At 36.2% G+C, this 12,652-nt stretch overlaps 1 long non-coding RNA gene across 1 annotated transcript; it reads right to left on the bottom strand.

Moving 5' to 3' along the window:
• Positions 1–1,344: 1,344 nt before the first annotated feature.
• On the bottom strand, positions 1,345–3,079 carry LOC133515407 (uncharacterized). Its single transcript, XR_009799019.1, has 2 exons — positions 2,304–3,079; positions 1,345–1,511 (listed from the first exon to the last, which is right to left on the bottom strand). It is a non-coding gene; the product is annotated as an uncharacterized LOC133515407 (long non-coding RNA).
• Between the last annotated feature and the right edge of the window lie 9,573 nt (positions 3,080–12,652).

The following is a 12,652-nucleotide window of genomic DNA, read 5'->3' as shown; positions in this document are numbered from 1 at the left end:
GAACGAACCCATACTTTACAAATGACACTGACAGTGACAACATACTATTGGAATCAGCGCCATCGGCCTCGAGTTGAGAAACTAAATTGAATGCAGATAATTAATTATAATACTGAAACGACATTAATTAGAACCTTTAACATTATCAAAACAGAAGTACAAGACATTACAGTATCAACAAACAGAAACAGATCATGCAACAAGAGTTTTAGTGCCAAATTTGTGATCTGCGACATGTGACCAAGGACACGTTTACAACTAAAATATCATGAATTGTTTGAATATTTGAAGACTTTCAAGGATAATTAGAGGTAAAAGAAACATTAAATCACATTATTAGTTATGTTTAAGGTTATTTTTTGAACAAGAAGCTGGTGAAATCTATAAATGTTACTAAATTATTAACATTTTGCAGGTCCCTAACAAATTGGCGGAAGGATAATATTCACTCAAAGCGGCTCCTAGGAAGTCAACCAGTCAATTACTATGTACATACAACTGCTGCTCAAGTGCCACGTTGATGACCATGTTTAGAAGAAATGATGATTATGTTTAACATTATGAAAAGAGAACTATATCAAATGAGGTCTAAGAAGAATTACTTGCTTTTGTGATTAAATGAGAATTAAAAAAATATATATTTGTATTAAAACAAGGTTGATATCAGAAATATTTTATTTTCAGTATGTATTATAGTTAATGGTACAATTAGTGCAGTTCATAGTTATGTTGTGAGTTCTTCCATGTAAATTAAGTGTGTGACTAGTCAGGCATGGTGTATTTTCAGGTTCCTGCTGTTGTGATAATTCCTGTGGGTCAAAGTTAGAGGGGCTATGTGTAATCCAAGTGTTGTTGGCACGTGACGGTCCTGGTTGGTTAACAGGGCTGGGTGTAACCAAAGTGTTGTTAGCATGTGACGGTCCTGGTTGAGGTTCAGTATTAACAGGTACATTAAGACCAGATTGGAATGTGGATGAAGAAAATTCTGTGGGCTCTTGCGGCTTTACATTAATTGATTTTGCAATTTGTTTTCCAATTTTTAATTTGTTATCAACGGAGTTTTCTATGTATCCTTCTGCTACATTACTTGACCGCCAACCTCCATGCCTCTTCAAAGTTGTTATGTCAGCTCCTGAGTCGGCAAGTAATGTAGCAGAGGTTCTCCTAAATGCATGTCCAGTGTAAAGATTTGCATCAGGCAAATTTAAGTACTGAGCGATATCTCTCGGCATATTCCCAAACTTGTTTAAGCCTATTACCTGGGCAGTGCACCTTCCTCTTTGAAAATTCTGAAAGAAACGGTCACTTTTGCCCTTAGAAGACCGCAGACTCTGATATTTCTTGACTATTTCTGCAAATGGGCCGTCAATAGTGAAGGACCTGGGAATTTTATTTTTTGTATTTGGTATTTTGACAAGAAGTATGTCCCCATGTGTTTCTATATCTTTTACTGATACATTTGTGAGCTCTTCGCGTCTGCATGCGCCACAGACTCCAAATATAAGAGCAACCTATGAACAAAGTTACATATTTATTATATATTGTAACCTTTAGGCGGGGCAAGACGGGTTCGTATTTAACCAGTTGAGTTTAGGCCAAAATCTGAGTAAGTATGACTCTAATGTTGCCAGTTTCTATTTAATTCTGATTCTGAGTAAGTTCGATAATGTATAGAGCATTTTATTAGTTATCCAAGTTCCTAAGATGTCAGGTTATTAAGATCTCAAATTCCTAGCTCTTCAGATTCTCATAATGCCGGATTCTGAGTAGGTCAGAAAATCACATAACCATTGTGACATTGTCATTAAGAACTATCTATTAATTACTTTATCATATTTAATCTTAAAATGGCCAGTATCTCAGATATCTGCTGATTGTACCTGGCCTTTTCGAAATTAAATATACATAAAATCTGTCCTAATAAGAAAGCGTTATTTCCAGAATTCATCATTAAAAGAATCTGCTTAATATTTTAATCGAATCGTTGCTAATCGGATGAGATAAGAAACTGCATAAATCCGATCCCAACTTATTACCAATCAGACGTATTACTGTCATGTCACGGGACCATATACGAATCTGACCTACTCAGAAATTGTTTTAAAAAGAAAGTGACTTCTATATCATAAGTCGTATGTCGATATTGTTTTGTTCAGAAAGATACCTATGGCGAATCTGGCCTCTACAGAGTCGGGCTTACTCAGATTCGGGCCCAAAAACGAAACTGTCTCAATACGAATCTGCCCTGGCCCGCCTAAAGGTGTACATACCTTTTTTTATTAGATTTATATTTAAGTTTATACCTTTGTAGCTAGATGTTGCTGATCTGGAGCTTCATTAATAAACGTCTCAATTTGTTCAGCTGTTAGTACCTTCGATTTTTTACTCTGAAATCCTGCACTTTGCCTTTTTAAGAAAGCAGTCAATCTGGTGTAAGTTTTTATATCTATGTCATGTTTTAACTTTATAACAGCTTTCAACATAGAATATTTTGACCATAATGTTGATGGCCGCTAGGTTTCAGACAGCTCTTGAAAATAGGCCATCAAAACAGTCTCTGAAAAAGACTTTGCGTTATGTAAGGTTTTCCACTCGATAAATTTTACATAGACGGCATTATATTGGTTTTTAGATTTTTCTGGAATAACATAGTCATTGGCAATTGCTGCTCTAGCACGAATGTCTGGTGGTGTCATATCAATGTCTGAATCACTCATTTTCAATATTTTTTATAACTTCTCGTACCAAATTATATATTTATATGCGTTAATGTGTTTAAATAATGTTAGAAGTTATTTCAAAAGGGCGGGCTGATTTGCTTTTAAACTTTTTTTTCTAGGCATACCTATGCTTGTATCATTCAGCCAAATCAAAGAACGATTTTTAGGAAAGTAAATATTTCATACATAGATACCTAAGACAGAGTAGGCTATAAAATGCAAATTCTTAATATTTTTTCGTCATTTATATATTAATGAATACTTTAAATAAATACTCCTAGTATTCGTAAGCGTTTTTAATTTCATAATTTCCAAGTAAAAAATCTAATATAAAATTACTGCGTTTCGAAAGTATAGTTTGGAACTAAAAAGTAAAAAAACAATGGTTCGAGAAATTGAGCTTCTCGCACGCTACGCAGCCACAAAAAGTACCACTTTTTGAGCAACTGTATTAAAAAAATACCTACATTGTTTTGCTACATTTTCGGTCCTGTGAAATTTGAAATACATTAAATCATTCTTTTCCAACTAAGTTAATGCAGAATACACAAACATTTTTATTCGATTTTCTGGAATACTCACAACAATAACAGCTTTTGATTTAATTAAATTACATAGTAATCAATTATACATTTTAATGTAATTTAGTTTCATTTTCATAATAGTTAAATCGTACTCCGAAATATTTACACATTCATATATTCAACGTCTATTTTTCAAACCTTTATCGGTTTCTGACTTTGAATACCACTATTTTAATAATTAGGTGACAATATTGGCCCACAGTTTCATATAATGAGCTCATTTTATTATTTATTCCAATATTAAATACTTATGTACTATAAAATGTAATATGGCGTATATCGCCCCATTTTCCTTCGGACAGGTGCATTATTAGTTTCCTATCAAAGGACGAGGAGGAATCACATCCATTGAAAGCCGGCTACAAATCACCCGTGTCATGTACAAGTTACTTTACAGTGGGTTACTTTAGCCCAGCGGGTAAAATAGTCAAATCGTAAATGCATCACTTTACAAAGCACCTACTGTAAAACTTGATTGTAGACAGTTTTTAAATATTTGTAAGTTGAATAAAATAAATTTGCTACAGTTTAGAAATGTAACCAGGTTCAGCACTTCGTTTTCTGCCATGATTAGGCAGAAATCGAATCAATTTGTGTAGGTAATAATGTCGTATAATATATAATATAGATCTCGAAACACCAGCGTTTGTCGACCAGTTTTCTTTCTGACAGGTGCATTAGCTTCCTGTCAAGGAATCACATTTATTGACATCCGGATACACCTCACCCGTGTCATGTAGACATGTACGAGTTACTTATCGGTGGGTTACAGATCGTGTCATTCATGACGAAGCGTGCCTTGATTTGTATCATCATGTTATTAAATTAAAAGTAAGATTCCTCGTGAATGTCACGAACTATACTTTAGCCCAGGGACTCATCTCGTACATGAAGTTGAAAAGTAATAAACCATAGTTGGCTTTATTTTGTATCGAATTGGTGTTGATATCGTATTGAGATTTATATATACAAAAAAGATTTTAGGTTATGATTTTTAAGGATTTACTGGGCTTAATCTATAGCTAAATTTTTCCGGATCCTGTCATTGTTATTTATTACCTATGTTATACTTTAGCTACTCACCAGTTATGTATGAATATATGTATGTATATATGTATATACAGGGCGTCCCAAGACTATGGGACATCAAGTCAAGGAAAAGTACCTTAAATATCGTAGATATTTTTTATAAATTCTTTGAATGGAGTATTATTCAGTTTTGAAAATAAAAATAAAGTCTCCTTTTAGCAAAATATCCTATGTCTTATATTTAAGGCACTTTCCCTTGATGTTCCATAGTCTTGGGACGCCCTGTATATTCAGACAACACATCATATATACATATAGATATATGTATATATTTATTTACGTCATCCACAACGTGTAGCACACTGTGCTGTCTGTGCTGTCCCGCATACCCCACTGGCTCCACATAAAACCAGCGCCGTTGACAACGCTAGTCGTGCCAGCTGCATTGCTGAGTGGAGACCATTTCGACTTCACATCTCTGTATTTAGGGTTTTGTTTATTTTTGCCCTGTATTTGCTATATGTGTTATTTCATTTGATGTGTTGTCTTAATAAATGATTTCTATTCTATTATATTCTAAATAGTTTGGTATTTACAACACCGCACAAAGCAAATGTTGTTTCCTAAACTGTACGAGTAACCGTCCATTACGGTTTACAGAGTGGTTTACTGGTTTATTATAGTCGCTGAGCCAACAAACCCAACCAACCAACCCCAGAGGCAACCATACCCGGTCTCCCCTACCTAATTTTGAATTAACGAAAATGAAAAAAAAAAAAATATTTAAGCATCAAATTTACAGCTTAATACATCGTTAAATTTCATCTTCAGTTTATTCTATAGTAAGATAAGCCTAGAATTGTTACTAAGAAGCCCTTAAGTTCTGGTTTTCTAGGATAGCGGTGCCGTCATACAGCGGCCGTAATTACAGCGGTGAATGACGTCACTAGAACGTTGTGTATGTAAGCAAATTGGCGCGGTTTCCTAAAGGTCGGTGATTGAAGGAACATTCTTTTTGCATCCGTAATATTACGGCCACTATATGACGGCACCGCTATCCTAGGAAACCAGAGCTTTAATTAGGTTAGACCGATATTCTTTTTGGTTTTGTCAGAGTTTATTCTTCCATTTATAAAAGTATTATATCATAGAAGTACACATTTGGACGAAGATTATTCGATTCCATTTTGGGCTAAACTATGGACAATTTCTTTGGATTATAGTTGGGTATAGTTCGTCGCATCCACGATGACGCGCAGATTTGTCAAATTAGATGAAAATACGAGTCAAAGCACGTGTCTTCGTGAATGACACTATCTATTGTTTTTTTGAAACACAAATAAAATTATGCGTTCCATAGTAATCCTGATTAATTCAGTTAATGTATATCGTATGTACGTATGTACCTATAATAAACGATAACGCAGTAAAGTGTACATTTGGCGGAATATTTCGAGTGCAGAGAATCAATTGAATTCTCGGAATTATGCAATGCAATTAGCGTCATAACAACGCTGCGATAATTACAAACGGAAAAGGGGCACATTCACATACTAAAAAAATATTCAATCGGTTTGATATTGATCACAGTATTATGTAACAATCTCCTTTAAAAATGATTTGCATGCATGCATTCGATTTCTCTAAATCATAGCGCCGTGGTACAGTCAGCATCAGCGGACTATTGCTGACTGTTTTTATCTTATTTCATATTAATCTCTGCCCGTTTCTTCTGCATGGACTATCATTAATATAATTAATTATTTTTTGTTGAAATTTAGGCAATGTCATAAACTTTCATAAAAAAAAAAACAATTTCGTACTTTTTGTGTACCTATAATACATATTTATACTTAAATACCTAAACCTACTTATGGTCTTTTGAATAGAACGGAATAATAAAATAGAGTTTTTGGAATAGATTAGGAGAGCAGGTACTTAGCTTATTCTATTCCATTAGGACCTTAAAATTATGTAAAAAAAAAAACCCCACGCAAAAAAGACTCGTAGTAAAAAAACAAAGTTCAGAATGGATAGGTATTTAAAGTTTGTTATGGCCGTCACTTTTAATCTCAACAAGTAACTATAAATTTTGTATACCTATAATTTTTATCCTATTACTATTATATAGTATGTTGTTATTTTTCTAGCCATTTAACTACTTTATACAACGAGTCACGAATCATGTTGTCTCTTCCTAATGCATGACACGTTCTCTATCTCGCTCGCTAGACAATGCCCTAATTACTGTTGGCGGAATTGTAAGTCGTGAGCGAAACGCGCACGAATAATTGAGTGGTATACTACTGACCCTAAAATAGGCGCAAGTCGTCGAGTTGCGGAATATCCGCACCGCAACCGCAATTATAAGCCTCCGAACTTGGCTCCAACCATTTCTACTGCTCCTAGCCACCAGTGGCGGATCGTTCAAAGAACTCGATTCCCACCGGCTTGTCTAATTTCAGCCCGTTGAGTACTTTCACGATCGCTTTATAGAGAAAAAATTAGCTCCGGGTTGCCTACGAATATTTGTGACGCGCCGCCACTGCTAGCCACTATTATTATAAATAATAACAAATAAATATTATAGGACATTCATACACAAATTGACTAAACGGGATCCACTGGTTAGCAGTTCGCTGGACGATATCGGCCAGTCAGTTATTCGCAAAAGCTGACAATCGCGAATAACTGACAGGCTGATATCCCCCCCTTTAGTCCCGCAGTATTGCAGTAAGCTCAATAAGGCTTGTGTTGTGGGTACTTAGACAACGATATATATAAATAATTTATACATAGAAAACTCCCATGACTCAGGAACAAATATCCGTGGATATCACACGAATAAATCCCCTTACCAAGATTTGAACCCGGTACGACGGCTTCATAGGCAGGGTCACTACTCACTAGGCCAGACGTCGTCAAATTATTTTCATGGCACTCTAATATAATAATAATAATAATTTAGCCTAACCAATGGGCACAGGCCTCACATGGTTGGGCCCAAACTCGGACGTCAGGGAGTCTAGGCAAGTGACAATAATTTTATCTGTCATCCCGAGACATGTTTTCTTATCTATCGGCATTTGTAATTATACGATTGTCACCTGGGCGGGACTCCCTGGTAAACTGGTGCTCGGGTTCTCTTAAATTATTAAATTCAACGTCAGTCAACCATCATTATACTTACATACACGTGCTTCGGCTTACCGTGCCTACAGAGCCTTATTACAATGCCTCACATATAATTCAGACGTCAACGTCTCAAATAGGGATTGCAATCCGGTCCGGCGGATCCGGTAATCCGGCCGGATCCGGCACTTTTCAGGAGCTACCGGATCCGGTAAAAATCACCGGATCCGGACCGGATCCGGTCAAATAAAAAACGCCTAAATACAGCACGCACTGTGCGGTTTAGATGAGGAAAAGGCGACGGATGAGATGCATGAACTTGAACAGAGCATAAAACGAATGAAAAAGTTTAAATTTAGTTAAATAAAAATATATTTATTATGACGATGACTGGGAACAGAAGTTGCCTTTCATGTTGGTGGCACGATACGACGATTACATAAATACTGTAATAGAAGGAAAAATTAAACGATGGAGATGCCATGGAAGGCATTTGTAATTTATGCTAAAGAGAAGAAAAGAGTGTCATAATGTTGTGATAGGAGATTAAAAGTAAACAAATGAGCAGGATTAAGTCGGCGGTACTCAACTGACTAGAGTTGGGCTAATCAATATGTGTTACATGTGTGAATGAATATAAGATTGTAAGTTTGTATTGAAAATGAATGTATGAAATGAAATGATAACATTGATAATCTTTACTTTACTTCGATTATATATATATATATATATATATTGTTTATTTTCTATTCAAATTTGAGAGAGAATCTTTTGTATTTACAATTTCATCCAATCTTATGCAATTTCCTTAATGGTACATGCTACTCTACGTCTAGCCAATTCTTTATTTGATCCATGTAATTTTTCTTAAGGAGTCCCTTTCCGCGATGGATTTCAATTCTACACTCTATTTTTTTTCGCATGAGATCGTCGTGTCGTGTTCCATTCCCTATAATTTGACCAATATACTTTTCTGTAAATAAAAAAAACGTATTTTTTTTAAATCATACAGACTACTACTTTCTTGGGCAAAAATGAGGGAAAATTTAATATCATTTTGGTTAATAGTAAAATATCTTATTTTCTTACTAGAAAGGATGTCAACGTTACATAGAATTCAATCAAGGAACAGTTACGAAAACTTGTCATTTCAAGGAGTTCCAATTCCCACCCCACATCCCATTACCGGGCTTTGGAAACTAATCAAATTTATAATTGTAAACGAAAATTTGAGCACTTGTGAATGGTTATATATGTTATAAATGACCGATCTCATATTTGGGTTTTTAAGTGATATTGACAAGGTCACACTTTTTACTACTAAGGGTTATTTTATTGTTAAGAAGTTATTTATTAACTTCAAATTATAGATTTAGGAATACGTATTACGCAAAAAACTACAAAAATATGTCATTTAATTAATTTTGATATCCCTATACCAAACCGGATCCGGTCCGGCCGGATCCGGCCGGGTTATGGTCAAAATCCGGCCGGATCCGGCCGGATTGAAAATCAATCCGGTTTGCAATCCCTAGTCTCAAAACACATCGTGATAAGTCATTAGTGCCAGTCGAATGCACTAATCCCCCGACCCTCGAAGCGTCATTCACACTTAACATTTCGACTTCAATTCGATGTCAATCGCAGTGCGTCTCGCGCGTGTTTATTTGTGTGAGCGAGACATAATAGAGAGAGATGTGTAAATAGGATCAAATGTAAAGTTTACAATGCCGCCCCGGGAGCGCAGCATGTGGCGTTGACATTTTAATTTCACCTGTGCCGGCTGCCAAACGTTTTCATCAAGGAATGTTTGTTCCCGAGTTATGGGCGGGTTCTGACGTTGGTTGAGTGAGTAGCGTTCTCAGGCCGACCTGTTTTTATACAAGATCAGAGAACGTAGTTGAAAATCGCCTGTAAAGTGGGCCGTCTTACAGCACTGGCCGCAATGGCCCATAATATGTGGATTTTTTGATAATTAACGCAAACATGTGTCTTTGTGCATCAAAGCTAAAGGAGAATATTTTAAGGAGAATAAACTTAATGACATTTCGTAAAAGACGCGTAAGTAGGGAATGAGAACCGGTAAAAATATTGTCTAGAAATTACCGGTAAATCGATAAATTACCGGTATTTCTTAGCCTAAAAATCGACCGGTTGCATTCCCTACATAAGAAAATATTCTTAAAAACAATGGTATATTGAAATAATATGAGCAATTGCACTGACAAAATACTTTTCACATTTTAAAGACCTTAAATGGAAACATTAATGCGAAAAGTGGTCCGAGGAATCATTATATCTGTTATGATTTTGATATTGACATGCGCTTATCGGTGCGTGCGAAATGCTCGACAAGTTGTTTAATAAGCAAATCCATTAAAAAAAAAGGGTTGGCAAAAGTACTTTACGATTTAATGCAAGTTAATGAAAAGTTATGTAGTAAATGCGAAGGGCAAGGGTCTTTTGTCAACCCGTATTTTTAATGAAAAACGTTATAACAGGAACAAGAACAATAACAAAATAAGTTGAGATTAAATATTATAATCGGGTGCGAATACCATATTTTTAGTGCGTAAATATTTATAGCAGGCACTTAACGTAGTGTAAAGTGGAAATACAATGGCTCGCCCAATATTATAATCGGAGGCCAATACCATATTTTTAGTGTGTAAATATTTATAGCAGGCACTTAAGGTAGTGCGAAGTGGAAATACAATGGCTCGCCCAATATTATAATCGGGTGCTAATACCATATTTTTAGTGCGTAAATATTTATAGCAGGTACTTAACGTAGTGTGAAGTGGAAATACAATGGTTCGCTCAATATTATAATCGGGAGCCAATACCATATTTTTAGTGCGTAAATATTTAAGCAGGCACTTAACCTAGAGTGAAGTGGAAATACAATGGCTCGCCCAATTTAACACATGGTTATGATTTTCAACTGGTTTTGATACGACCTTTTAATACTACGTCGGTGGCAAACAAGCATACGGCCTGCCTGATGGTAAGCAGTCTCCGTAGCCTATGTACACCTGCAACTCCAGAGGAGTTACATGCGCGTTGCCGACCCTAACCCCACCCCCCTCGTTGAGCTCTGGCAACCCACAAGCCCACAACAACAACCACACAACAACAACAAGCCCACTATCCATCAAGTCCGCCATTTATAAATTTTTCTTTGTTTGTGCAATAATGTTTAAATTAATAAATAAATAACTTTTATTTTGCATGCAGCAATCAGCGTGAGCGATCTTTAAGCTCGTATTAAAATGACATCACAATTGTAACAAATGGTGAAATCTGAATTGGGCACCGGGTCTTCGTTTCTCCAGCGCTCGGGTGCTCCTTCAGAATGAAACCAAACCGCTCCCGCGGTTAACCGCTAGTGCGTAAGAGGCCTTACACCGGTATGTGCACTCGAAACGGTGCATGTCATGGCTCCTCTACACGATGGCCCAGCGTAGGTCAGTCCAAGGGACGCATTCATGCGTTAGAGGGAGCAAGTGATATTGCTATCTCATTCTACCGCATAGCTGCGTCCCCTAAACTGGCTTACGCTGGGCCATCGTGTAGAGGAGCCCTCAGCCTGTCAGCTCGTACGGCACGAGCATATTAGCGCGACAAACGCTCCTATTATGAATGGCACGCGAGCGTATATGCGTAGGAACGCGCACTTCTAAACATGAGCTTATACGCTCGTATAAAACGCTAATCTGAAACCACCCTTACACGTGCCGAGACCACAGTGCGATTTACATTTTATTACGTCTTCAACATTGCCATGATCTACACTGTGATATTTTCTGTGATAATAAACTTCAGACACTGAAGTTTTCTCTAGCAAGTTTAAGCATGTTTACACTTTCTTTGATAAATGAACATAGGATGTGTTTAATAGGTACTAAAGAAAGAAATACAGGCCAATTCAAAAGTATACTGACATCAGAATATCTAAAAGATGGTATTTAGTTATCGTGCGTCTTGCTCGCTCCAACACATGTACCTACGGACATGTACAGTCAGCATCAAAAGTAGCGGATCAAATAACGCTTCATAAGTATCTACAATTCTGTAACAGCTTATCAAAAAGTGATTGTCTTTAATATAGAACAACTAAGACTGTAAAAGATATATTTTTGAATGCGAATTTTAGAAAATTATCTACATTTGGAAAAGTTATACGGAATATCAGATACTTTTGGCGCGTTGTTTCATCCGCTACTTTTGATGCTGACTGTACGAGCGAAATGCACGCAAATTCAGCAAACAATGTATAATTACTTTGTATTAACTCAAACCGTCCGCGATGTCACAACTATCATAAGTGACTTTGATGTACGAAATACATTGCTGTTCGAAAAAATAAAACTTAGTTGTGCTCTGGTAAGACAAAATTAAGGAAAAACTTTCAGAATTGTTCTATAGCATTAAAACCTACGTCTAGTTAAAGTTTGCGGTTATATCAAAAATTCACATATGTATTTTGTAGAGCAAATGAATACAAAGTAGCTTCATCGTTTATTTATTTTATTACGTTCGTAATAAAATAAAAACTCCACTAACACATAAATTGGTAACGCCATATAAAAGTGGCAAATGGGTGATACAGAGCGGTTTTACGATATGTCATCGAATTCCGCAGCCGTAAAGTAAGCGCCGAGTTTTATTGTATCCACTGCTTATTATGTACGTCTTTATGGTTTACCGTAACTCACTTCCTGGAATTTGATGTCATACAACTTTCTTGCAAATGTTTATATTAGTTAACCTATATCTGACATTATACTTTAAAAAAACTTCTAAATTTCGAAAAAATATTGTACGTACTTGTACGTACGTACGTAGAAATGCATATACTTGAAAAAATCGATCAATGTTGCCGTGACCCCGGTGGCCGAGTGGCTCAGGCACCTGCCGCGATAGCAGAGGACGCTGGTTCGATTCTAGCCTGGGGCACTGAAGGCCTTGGTCACTTTTTCTTAGTATATGACATTTATTTTAGTTTAGATCTCATATTGATGTCAATGTGATAATAAGGTAGGTAAGTACAAAGTGGCACAGAAATCAATTTCCTTGGCCATGCCTTTGAGGTGCATTGGGGTAACTTCGAAACGGGGTAATTTTGAAAATGGTAAATATGTATAAAACCAGACTCACTTTATTTCACACCCATTCCATCCATTT

This window comes from Cydia pomonella, chromosome 2 (genome assembly GCF_033807575.1).
Source record: "Cydia pomonella isolate Wapato2018A chromosome 2, ilCydPomo1, whole genome shotgun sequence".
Lineage (NCBI taxonomy): Eukaryota > Metazoa > Arthropoda > Insecta > Lepidoptera > Tortricidae > Cydia > Cydia pomonella.
This window is presented reverse-complemented; position numbering and strand designations above follow the sequence as displayed.